Source organism: Hakea prostrata, chromosome 2 (genome assembly GCF_041222555.1).
Source record: "Hakea prostrata isolate BN-2017 chromosome 2, UWA_Hpros_2, whole genome shotgun sequence".
NCBI lineage: Eukaryota > Viridiplantae > Streptophyta > Magnoliopsida > Proteales > Proteaceae > Hakea > Hakea prostrata.
Genome location: NC_142601.1, coordinates 37,314,923 through 37,328,199, shown reverse-complemented (window position 1 = coordinate 37,328,199; position 13,277 = coordinate 37,314,923). Strand labels below are relative to the sequence as shown.

The following is a 13,277-nucleotide window of genomic DNA, read 5'->3' as shown; positions in this document are numbered from 1 at the left end:
TGGTGATTGTTTAACATTCTAAGTAGTAATGGGACAATATTGATTTTTCTTGCCCTGTTTAATTTCTAGATAAGTCAAAAAGTCAAGAGGTTTATCGTTCGAGACCTACCCAAAGAAAACTAAAGGATGTGCAGCTTTCATATAACGGGCAACATTGTAACACTACAATGTTGTGATCAAATCTCAAAAAATGGATACAAAGGTAACTGATCAAATTACCCTCTTTACAAGTCTCCACCGCTCCATTCACCATTCCTTGTCTAGTTTCGGGTACACTTTAGAAAGATAAAACCTTAAACATTGACAAGTATTTGGGATTTCTATATTTGAGATTATCAACACCAGCAAAAGGGAGGAAGGGTGATTACCCTTGAAATAAAATTCTTTTATTCTTGCAAATTCAAGTTGATGTAGAACTGGACAGGAAGAGGAATTGAGCCACTCGAAATCATCAACATTCTCAACTTGGACTGTTGCAACTGCAGGAGAATTGACAAGGAACCATATCTTCATGGTAGCAAAGTTTAGCTTATCAGTGACTATATGGAACACATGCTTCTCTAGTTCATTTGCACGTAACACTAAAGAATTGACTACTATAGATGTCGCAAGTACATTGTCAGAGAAAATGGCATAATGGTAGAAAGAATGATCTTCAAGCTTGTCTTTGTTTACTTCCCTACTTCCAAGATCTAGCAAAAATAATCAATTGTCAAAAGTAATGGGAGACAATGCAATGGCTTGGTAACTGTCTTTGCAACAAACTGGATCAAGAATGCACTTTTCCTTTTCATTTCATTTATGTTCCCAGTACAACTCTTCATTATATTAATATTTAAAATTGAAAATTTCAAAGTTACTCGTTGAGAACCAACTTGTTCTACAGCCTTCATAAATCAATCCAAAACTCAAATCCAATCTTAAAACTAATATATTATAGATAAACTCAAAAAAATAATATGAAAGCCATTAAAACTTGACTTCAACAAAATCCTATTCATGTCAAACTCTAACAAAGACATAGAAATTAAAATACAAATTACAAACAAAATTAAGGTGCCATCAATTGGCAGTTTCTGCTTATAACTCTGAGGGTTGGATTGACTTCAAAATTACATCTGATAGCAGTCATCTACAGAATTGGTTCCACAACTGTAATTATTATCTCACAATCTCAGTTTTGATACACTATTCTAAACAGCTCTCCAACAGACGGCCATAAAATCCTAGAATTTGAGGGTCATGAATCATGACTCCAAAGTGAAACAATTAAGGGTAAATCCTCGATGTTTGATCATCCCAGCCTTATCGTAACCACAAGGCCTGTAAGACGAACTCCAATGGGAAAGGGAGGGATGTTAAGGAACAAAAAGTGTTACTCTGCACTGATGGTACGAGCCATGCTAGACCCCAGCATTCTTTTACCGTCTTCTCGCACAATTGTGGGGATACTCGTGGTTGGGGCCTGAAAGCATATGAACATTCAAAGGAAATTCAACGGCAAATAGCAAAGGAACTAATGAACAAAAATAAAGAAACAAGTTTTACACCAAGTAATAAACTTTAATTACAGGACAAACATCCGTGTGAAATTTAATTCTATAAAAGAAGATGAGAAACTACAACCTTATTCCTTATTAAGTGTAAATTCTATGACGGACTGTGATGAAGAGACCAAACCCTAAATAGTAATTCTACGCCTGCATTTCCAAGATTAAATCCTTCTAGAGATAGTCGGACGATAGATTTAGAGGTTCAATGTACAAATTTACAACTACAAAATACATAAAAAGAATGAAGTCAAACGTATTCAATATCATATAATCAATGCAGTCCTCAAATTATTCAACAGAACAACTGAAAGCAATCACAAATAAAGGGTGTGTAAGATTGAAATAATATATTGCAGAATCACATCAAAACAAAAAATGCAGCAAAGCAAATGAAAGAATGATAGTTGGCAAAGTAAACAACATAACACCTATCAGCCCAATTAAGGTTTCAAGTTTGTTTATCACATTCTATTAGATGGTGGCTTATTTCAAATTGATACAAGCAATGCAAACAGAAAGGAAGGAGGAATGGAAGAAAGCAGTGAACCCAATCAAGGCAAAGAGTTAGTATTATAAGAAGGACGAACCAAATTGCTCAGAATCGGCAACATCACTGATTCAAAATAGTAAACTAAAATACCTATACTGAATAGACAGAGCTCTAGCGCCATAATAGACAAAAAGTCTAGAGCACATTAGCATCCACTTTTTCACTACTGATTCAGTTCTTACTTAAGATACATAAATTGTTAACATATTGAACTTGGAGTCCTTAACAAGATCCATAGATAATTGAGAAGCTTCCAGTAGTCAGGACTGATTGAGGGAGATTGGAGAAATCGTGCTTCTCCGTTGGAAGTTCAAGAAACATGAAATCAAACAAAATATAGTGGAGAAAGAAAGCAAAAACACGGCCTCACAACGAAACAAAGACCACAAAATAACATTAACCCATACACCACTTAACGATTATACCATTTAGAATTCAGAACAGAGACCGCAAGGGAGCCACTTCACCAGCCAACAACATTCATCCCTGCCTTGATGGGGGAATGAATAAAGAGATCCGTCTCTATTGTCTTATCCCTTCCAGAAATCCCTGATTTTGGACAATCGTGTAAACCCAAAGTAGCCATGCATATTCAAGTTAGTCATTGTGAAAATTCTCTAGAAAAAAGTATGACCAGATCTAGAGCTATAGCTTCCATTCTTGCACCCCCTCTTTTTTCCTTAAAAGTTATTTCAATGTGCACATATTTTCTTTTGCTTGATTCACAAGATTCAAGAACAGAGACTAAGATTTATTCATGGCTTGCATCAATTAAGAAAAACGTCCAACTAATTTGAAAGAAGAGGCACATCATGGACAGGAACAAACTTGGTTCGTTTGACTTCTTGCATCGACAGAAACTCTTCCATTATTCTGTGGTTCAGTACCTCTAGTCGGCCTTAAGTGTTTGCGCCGCTTGTAAGTACGTAAGCCATCTGCCGAACACTCCGAGTACTCCCCGATGTTGCCATCAGTATTATTCCCTTCAGACCCTAATGTATGTCCGTTAAGGGCAGCACCATTCCCACAAGGAACCAACACAAAGCAGCCCATAGAACCACCATTGCTTGTCCACTCTTCAACCAGCATTTTCGAATCAGCAAAAATCCCAAATCTATAACTTTTTTTCTGCTCCAAATTAGGGTTTCACAGATGTGCGTGAAGACCTTCCACAACAGAGGATTATACTCACAACCATGAGAGACAGAGATCGAGAGGGAGATGATATAGAGAGCGAGAGACTGAGATTGAGAGGGGTTGTGAGAGATAGTGGTGATTTAGAGAGAGATTCAGAGAGAGTTTGAGAGGGAGAGGGATAGAGCGACAGACTTTGAGATAGATTGAAAAAGGTCAAGAGAGGAATAGAGATTAAAATTAAGAATAAATTCATAATAATTCATGACTACAATGTCCAAATTATCCTTGCAAAAATAACTAAAGAAATAATAGATAGTACAACATTATTAGTATTTAGAAAAATTCTAAGGGCAGAAACGGACAGAAAAAGATTTGCGAAAAAGGTAGAGTACATGCTTTTATTATAGTAGTATGATATTATGTATATATATATATATATATATATATATATATATATATATATATATATATATATATATATATATATATATATATATATATATATATATATATATATATATATATATATATATATATATATATATATATTATATTGAACTTAAAACTCTCTGGAAGTTGCACCGCAAAGCAGGGATGCTTTCTGCATTTCCTTTTGGGCCAAGGGATGCATTTCTGTTTGCTTTCAACCAGATCTCAACTCTTATTGAGTTCTATATGAAGAGATGCAAAGTCTAAATGATATGCAAAGTCAAGTGTAAAAATTTTTTTTAATTTTCAAGGAGTAACCCAACCAAACTAATGGTACTTGTCTCCTTAGGTCAAGAGAGGCTTCCATAAACAGACTCATTTGGCACCTCTGCAACCTTGCCGGCACAACGGGACTTACACTTACTGCCCTTCACGGCTCTGTTGAGGCCTTTACCCAGTCCTTGACTGTTATAGCCTTTACCTCTTGACTTTATCAAATAGGGTCCTTTAACTTTACTCATTCTTTAAGACTTAGACAGACTTTCAGACCGTCAGGCACCTCACCGACTATTTCACGGGGTTATAAACAGTCGTCTGAACTTCTGAATAATTCTTAGGATTATTTTTAACATCAGTTTTCGTAACAGGGTTTCACCAATTCTAGACAGCGCTGGAGTTGGGTCTCTTTCAACCTGTACTCATCGAGCATACATCTAGTTTCGGTTATCCACTGAAACTACTCATCTGGGATTATTGATGCAAATGATCCTACATGAATGCAGTGGTGGTCGTCACCAAGAACAGAGGCACTACTGTAGGCATGTTCCACGGTTATCCACCTCAAATATGCATGCAAATGACATGAAATACATAATTATCACACTACTACAAGCCCATATCTTAAAGAAATTGAAAAAAGAAACTTACGGAAGAAGACGCAGTCTTTCTTCGCTTTGATCTTCTCAAGACAAATGCAATATTTGAAAGTGATACTTCATAAACATCTATTACAAGAGTTACTATTACAGAGCTTCACTCCTCTCTTAAGCTCTCTTCTTTCTCTCCTTCCTATTCTCTTTAAAACAAGAAGTCCTATTTATAGACCATGGACTTCAAAGTTTATACAACATAATTTAACAAAAGATAAAGTGGAATCCAAAAACTATAAAAAGTAGTTTAATAAAAGATAAAAATGACTCTTATTTAGTGGTTACATGACATCAGCATGACATCAGCGGCATCTTTGTTGTGAGTGGAATCTTTATGACATCAGCATGAGGTCAGCGGCATCTTTGTTGTGAGTGGAATCTTTTAGGTAATTACTGTTCCCACTTCAAAATCTTCAGCTGCGAGGCTAATGATTTCTGCAATAGTCTCGTTGTATATCAAGGGCTGATCATCCATCATTTCCATGATTTGGGATCTGCTCCTTCTATTAGCTTTCTTGGTCACCTTTTCATCATGCTTCTTTTCATATCTTTTCAGAAAACAGGTAGCTTTCTTATTTTTCTTGAACCTTCGTCCAAGTATCTGGCCATATCTGTTTACCCATCTTAGAATAGAAATATCTCCAAGTTGGGCAAGGACTATTCTTCTGGATCTTCTATTATATTCATCTCTTCTGGAGGGCCTTCTACGAGCCATCTGATCCTGTAGGACTGGATGAGCTGGGTCCACCATCTTCCGCCGATAATAGCTTCTTGACTGTACCCAAGATTTCATCAATTGATTTTACATATTGCTGGATAGGAGATTCTAAAGCTTCTACAATCTGTTTATCTGTAGAAGGTTTATCTTTGGAATCTTCATTTGATCTTTTCTTATGCTTTCTGACAAATGATGCCATAATCTCTGACTCATTCATGCCTAAGAGATCTTTGGCACGAAGTAGATGTGCTGTTAACTCTACTTTCTCGCTTTCAAGCTTACGATTCGTAAGCCTTAAGCTGTTTACTTCTTCAACAAGGCGTAGTGCAGACACCCTGTTTATCTCACATTGCTCAGTGAGATCTTTTATCTCCATCTTTGTGATAGAACACTCATCGCACGCCATACGTGCTCCTTTGAAATCTTTTTGATCAACTTTTTCAATCTTCGGGTCTTTGTAGAAGTTAATACCAAGAGTCTTCCTGGCATCCTTCAATGCTTCGATAAATCAACATAGCCTTTGTAAAGAGGCTTGTCAAAATTTCGATGCAAACAGAGACATCCGACCATTGTGTATAAATTCCGTGCAGCTTTCCTTTAAACACAACGTAATATCTATAACTCGGATTTTGACTTGGAATAAGCCATGTTCATCTCGATAATTCAAGCAATTCATGACTGAATCAAGTAGTCACGTTTGCTCTTATCTCACTGGTTCTTGGACACTCGATGGTGAGAAATCCAAAGATTATCTAAAATTGTTCTATCTTCTTCTTCAACTTCAAGTAAAACCTTGAATTGAAATCTTTCATCTATGGTATAGAGATATCTCTCGCCCATACATAATCTTCTTTGGTACATGCTTCCTTTTCAAGATAGCACTTCCCATCCGAGGAACTTTATCTTTGCTCGCTCCGGGTATTAACCACGAAGCTATAATCTCTTCAATAGAAGTATCTTTTGACCGGGAACCAATCGTATCTTGAGAATCTTTGGGGCCGGGAATCAGCCATATCTTTGGGTGTGGGAAACAGCCAAATCTAGTTCCCGCAAATTATTTTCCAAATAAGGATCTGGATAATCCATCCGCAAGAAAATTATCTTTTCCATTAATATGTTCAAAGGTTATATCAAAACCTTTGTTAATAATGGTATCTCTAAAAATCAACCATCTTCTTTGTGAGATCTTTTTCTCATTTAAGTTTTTATAAAATCTGACTATGGCTTGGCAATCGGTTCTAACAAGAATCTTTTTATTTTGAAGAAAAAGTTCAAAGGTTTCTAATCCTTTAATAACAGACTCAACTTCAAAATCTATTGTCGCTAAATTTTTGTTCGGGTGCAAACCAGAGGCATATCTCGCAGATTTCTTCACTGGATTTAGGTGAATACTCATTTGGTCTAATTTTGAGTATTGCTCCCCATCCTTCTTGTGAACCATCTGTTTCAACAATATGATAATAATTATCTTTGGGATATCTCATGGGTTTAACTTTTGAAATCAGCTGTTTTATTCTTTGGATCAACTTAATGTCTTGTTGGTTAAATCTTTTCTCACTTTTGTGGAAGTCTTGGCATATAGGGGGCCTAAGATTTTTCCCAAATCTTTTATAAAATTTCTGGCTTGGTTGACTAAACCAACAAAAGATTTAATCGGGTTGTTCCTTCAAGGACATCTGGAAATTCCAAGATTTTTCTCGAAATATGATCTTGTAAAGATATCGGGTCCTTTCCTAAGACTAAGCCCGTAAAGTTAACTGTTCTTTGGCTATCTCTAATTTTTTCTTAGAAATGACTAGACCATGTTTAGCAAATAGTCTAAAGGCAAAGTGAGCAAATGCCCAACATGTTCCTTTTCATTTCTCGCTAAATACTAAAATATCATCTATATAGATCGCAATAAATTCTCTCGTAATCTAAGAATATCTGATCCATTCGGCGTTGGAACACGTAAGGGGCATTCTTTAGTCCAAAAGGCATTACGCTCCATTCGTAATGTCCTCTCGCTTGTTGTAAAAGCAGTCCATGGAATTGAATCTTTGTGGACCTTTATCGGTGGAAACCAGATTTAAGATCAAACTTGTGAATATCTTTGCTTTGTCTATTAGTGAGACAAGGAAATCTCTACTTGGGGATGTTGTATGCATCATCTTCAGTATTGTCATTCAATCTTTTGTAGTTTATCACCATTCTACTTTTACCTCTTTTCTTTTCTGATTCTTTCATTACGATGAAAGCAGCTGACCTATGGGGGCTATTTGAATCTTGTACTAATCTAAGTTCTTTGAGCTCTTTAAGATGCTATCGAACTCTTCATCATCTTTGGGATTATACTTAGGTTTCTCGTAATAATCCTCATATCCTGGTTTTTTATCTTTAGCTCAATCATTGGCTTATCTATATGCCGTAATTCTAACGGATTTTTATCCTGTATAATCTTTGATGTTTCTAGTTTTTCTAGAACCTTTTGAATTGTAAGTTCATGAAAATTAGATTCAAATCTTCTAAAATCTAAATAATCTGTTTCAATCTCATAACAAGAATTAAACTCATATTCTTCTTCTAATAATTCTTGTTCTATTCTGAACTCAAAATTTTCATCTTCTTCAATATCTAAGGCAATCTTACAAGAACCTGGTATTTTGCATTTGCAATCAGGATCAGGAATTTTTCTTATCTTATCCACCACGTTTCGCTCGCTACTCTGAGGGCTGGAGTAGGGAAGAGTGGGAATCATAATACTCTGTCTATTAATCTGGACATAGTGCTTGTTAATTTGTAAGGCACCGTTAAAGCTTAAAATAAAGTTTAGTCCTATTAGGAGGTTATCCCACGGGGTTGGTCTTGGACAAACTTTACCCATCTGGAACCACTGACTTTGGCCACAATTAGTTTTGAAACTAATTAATGGATTTTTCAGCATCTTATCTATTGTATGGGGTATACCATCTATTCCTCTACTGATAGTGGGTGGTATAGCTACTAAAAACTTAGGATCATTGAACCATTTAGGATTCAATGTACTAATGGTACAACCCGTATCTATTATTCCGGTTAAAGAAACTATCTTAGTACCAACTTTGACTTGACATTCTACCTCAATAGATTTCAAATCATCTTTTGTTTGGCAAAGGGGTATCTGTAGTTCTTCGGAAATCTGAGATGAGGTACTTGGTTGATTGGTAGAACCAAATCCTCCTTTCCTCTTAATTTCAGGGCCAATACCATAATTTGGTACAATTATGATCTGGGCAATCTTTTCTCCTTCGGAGATAACTATCTCTTTGTTATTGTGGTTCATCATACAAATCTTTATGGAATCTGTATAATCTGCATCTAACACACCTCCAAGGATTTGCAAACCTTGTGATGCGTAATAAGATCTGTCTTTGACTATCATTCCGAACTTATTACTGATTGTATAAGTAACAAACGTATCAATGATAGTTAACTTCTGGGGTTCTAGGATACAATCATATGGGATAAATATGTCATATCCTAAGCTATATTTTGTGGATTTTCGAGGATGCAAAGCTACCTCAGAAAACCATCTGATATCAGGGTCCTGGATCTTCATCTATTTTAGCATTGATAATTGCTAACTCATCTTGTAAAAGTTCTAACTTAGTGGAATCTCTTTTTTCTTGTAATTCCGGGATAGTAATTTTACTTTCCCTTTCTTCAACAAGTATTACTGAATTATCTAGGCAAAAAACACATCTTTCGTCAAGGCAGTTTCTGCATTGGTATCTTAGATCTAATCCAGGGTATTTTCTACAACCTGAACAAGCAATATGGTATCTACCACCTTTGTGTTTCCACAGATGTTTATCTTTTTCACATTGGTTCTTAACCATCCTGATATACAAATCAGTAGGGTTAACCAACCGGTTAATCAAACTGGGTATGGTTCAAAGATCTTCTTCTTGGATATCCGGTATTTCTACCGATATAACACTATATACCGATTCTTGATCCGACATCTCTCGATCTACTGCAATCAAGCATTCATTGGTATTTTGTACCACCATTGCTCTTTTGCTATCTGTATTGACTAATTTGGGACATTCTTTTACCAGATGACTGGTATCTCCACAATTATAACATGCCAATCTAGTCTTATAATTCCTATTTGGGTTATATCTCCTAGCATGTTTCTGGGGATCTAAGAAGGGCTTCCTCCTAGTGGATCTTCTTAAATACCAATTTCTCCTTTCCTGGTAGGATCTTTTTCTAGGTCTTTCATAATAACCTATTTGAGGTTTCCTAGGTGCTTGGAAGTATCTAGGTTTTCTCCTTGGTTTGTGATCTTGATTTCTTTCACCAAATGCTTGTGTGGTGAAAATATCTTTACAAAATCCAAAATCTGTACTTTGAAACTGTCTTTGTATCTGTATAAAAGTACATTCTTCAACTAGTTTTGTAATAATATGTGTGATTCGTATACACACATTATCTTTTGCAGGGTCACCTTCTACTGGGATCCAGCTATCTTTAATCTTTGTTCCAAGGGGTCCTGGTAACTTCTTAAATAACTTGTCCATTATCTCCTTAGTAAAAATATTACCACTTATACTAGTATAATAGTAATACAACTTAAGGAATGGCTTTATGTATCTATAACTCTGAAGGCTTAACTGTTCAAGATTAGTTAAAGCCATAGCTTGAACCTTTGTTTGTGCACTATTGGGATCTTGTCCAGTACATAACATATGGATAAAACTTGTAAAATTATAGGGATTTACTCCTAGACTTACAAGTAACGTATATGACTGTGGGTATTCTGTTTTATACCTTTCCCAATTAGCTTTCATGGATTCCCCTAAAAAGGTTTCCAAATATCTCGTACATCTCTTCTCGCCGTCCAATTACGAGTTTCTTTAAAGAATTCGTTAACGACATTCTGCTTTCCAAACATCTATGACACTGTCCCACCTTTGAGGATCATGGTGTCCTAGGTTCGATAATCTTCCTGTTCCGTGATAGTATCTAATCCTAATCTAATCGGAGGCTCTACAGGCATTTCTCTTCCTCGAGGCCTGATTATATCTCCTGGTCCAATTTGTTCAACATCATAATCTAATTTTTCTATCTTTAATCTAGGCCTGTCCCCAAACCTCATATCTGAATTACCTGGTCCATATGGCTTACTAGGGTCATATGGAGCTCCTTGCATGTTCATTCCTACAAAATTTTCTTTGTCTAATTCTTCACCAACATCTTCCAAATCAGAAGGAATCTGATTCAAATCTTCATCCTGCTTATCCATTCTAATTCTTATGCTGTCATTGGTCGATTCAGGGATTGACCTTATCTCATCTTTTTCGGTAGGCTCATCATCTATTTTTGCCAAAAATTTGGATTCAATCTCAAGCAGCTTCTCAGATAGGTATTATCTTCAAATATGATTCCTTGTCTTCTGAGAACATCTTCTGCCATCAACCTCATTCTTTCATCTCTTCTTTTTATAGCTCTTTCTCTAATTTCACAGAGTTTTCTGGTTTCTCTGTCCATCAAAGTCTACTCAAATTCTGATCTTATGCTACTACTATCTTCATCTCTCCTATCTGTAGATACTCTTTGTTGAGTTTCTAAATAATTATGGAATCTAAGCAAAGTATTACCTTGCGAATCTTGGTATAAGGTATTCTCTGTTGGAGTAATTACCTTATTATCCTTTTGGTGGATGAGTTGTGTGACATCCCATTCTAATCCTGCCAATCTTATCGGGTCAATCATGGCTGGTTTTTGTAAAGCTATATGTTTTGATGCTATTCCTTGGATAACATCATCTATCTGCACGTTAAACTTAATTGTAGAATTATTGGAGGTTTTCCCCATAAATCCTACGCATGCCAAAAGGTTATGTCCAACGTAACTCTCATAGCCTTTTGTCATAATCTTTAATCTTATCTGGCGAGCATCCTTTATATCTTTCATAAAATCTGGAGCAATATAGAACAATCCTATATTGTTATTCATATCTACTTCTGTAACTGCTATAATGGATTCTGCGGGATTTTGCCATCCGTCATCTGTCAGGGCTACCAACACTTTGGTACCTAAATTCTTTCTTGTTAGTCCTTTGATGCCAATAACTATGACACCAAGATGTAACAAGTTCATCTTCTTGTTCAATCTTAACTTCCCCAATGTTTCATCGGATAGAACCTGGATTACTCCAGTTTGGCTACCAGTGACATTCATGGGTTGTTCTTGGTAAGCTCTTACTAAGCCAGAATCTTTAAGAAAACCATTCCGAGCATACAACTATTCTGGTTTTAATAAACTCAATCTATTGTTTCTAAAACTTTCTATATTCTGGTCAATATCTATGACTTCTTCTAGTGCAAGACTTTGACTGCTAGAAGATCTAAATCTTCTGAATATTCTTCCTATGGTAGTCTCAGAACTGTTTGAGCCACTTGACTCATATCCTGATCTTTTTACAGAATTGGATCTTCCCATAAATGGTCTAATACTCATTTTGAGAAATATGGACCAAATCTAAAGGTCTTATCTTGAGAATACTTAATAAAATCTCCCTTAGGTTTTATAATATTCTCAGTAACCTTTAACCTATCCAAGGACGAATTCAAGTTGTCAATTTCAGCACTTGAAACAATACTTGGTTGGCTAATCCTGGATTCTATCCTATCAAGCTTTTCTATGATAGTCTTGAGCATCTCTAGTTCAATATTATTCTGAACTATGATAACTGTATCTGGGACTCCTGGAGCTTTGTATTTGGTTATTCCTACATTTTCTTCTGGTATATCATATAATATATATATATATATTGGTTTGCCAACCCCGGTTTCCAAGGCTTTGCCCTGACTAATCAGGTGTTTGACCCGGGTCGCACACCTGGCTGTGGTGGGTGAGTCTCCCAGCGGGGATTTTTGCATCCACAAGGTTTCGATACCGTATCTTTATTTGGGCAGTTGTTGCCAACAAAATACTTATTATTAAAGTCTCATTATTTAAATCTTTATCAAAGTAATTTAAGTCCTTATCAAAGTAATTTTTTTGATAAAATTTTTATTTCATAATAATCAAATATATATATATATATATATATATATATATATATATATATATATATATATATATATATATATATATATATATATATATATATATATATATATATATATATATATATATATATATATATATATATATATATATTTGGGATAATCCCAATCACCTTAATTAGAAAACTTGTATCTTAAAATGACATTAATATTAGAAGGTAATTTTAATTTTTATACATATTTAGGAGGAAGTCTACTTTTAAATATTGACAAGATGGATTACTGGTGCCGTGCTCATAAATATGTAATAGAGAAGTATGAGGGAAGGAGTCAAGATATTCTAACTCCATGGGTAGAAAATTGTACTTCCCTCACACTCAGGTAGAAAGGTTGTTTCTGAGCATTTGTGGTTCACTCTATTAATGCTCAAATGTGAACTCCCTTTTAAATATATGGAGAATGATATTCAGGGAGCACCATGAGATGGAGGATCCCAATTTAAGAGGAACGTAGTCTTCTACCTTCATAGGTAGAGGAACCCAATAATGAGACTGGATTAGGTCCGTTAGGGGAGAACAATACGCTCGCTTGATGCTTTTAAACCACATAGTAGGGGGTGGGCCCCACAGATGACCTGAAATGAAATTTTTACTTTTGATTTTTTTCTTCCAATATTTGCAGGTGTGCTCCACCACTTTTGTAGGGTGAGGAAGTATGCGTTTAATAATGTTTCCGTTTTGAGAGACCAACTCTTATGCAAAACCATTTTTTGATCTTTCTGTGCTAAAATACTATTATTTGCTTAAAAATAGGCGTTTGATAAATCCGTTCTAAAAATATTTTCAGCACACTATTAGAATAAGTTGGCTTTTGATAATTTGAACCAATTTTATCATCTCCTCTTTTGTTCTTTGGTAAAAACAT

General features: G+C 35.4%; 1 pseudogene; it reads right to left on the bottom strand.

Moving 5' to 3' along the window:
- Positions 1–246: 246 nt before the first annotated feature.
- LOC149024292 (putative galacturonosyltransferase 3 pseudogene) lies at positions 247–3,192 on the bottom strand (annotated as a pseudogene).
- Positions 3,193–13,277: the final 10,085 nt, after the last annotated feature.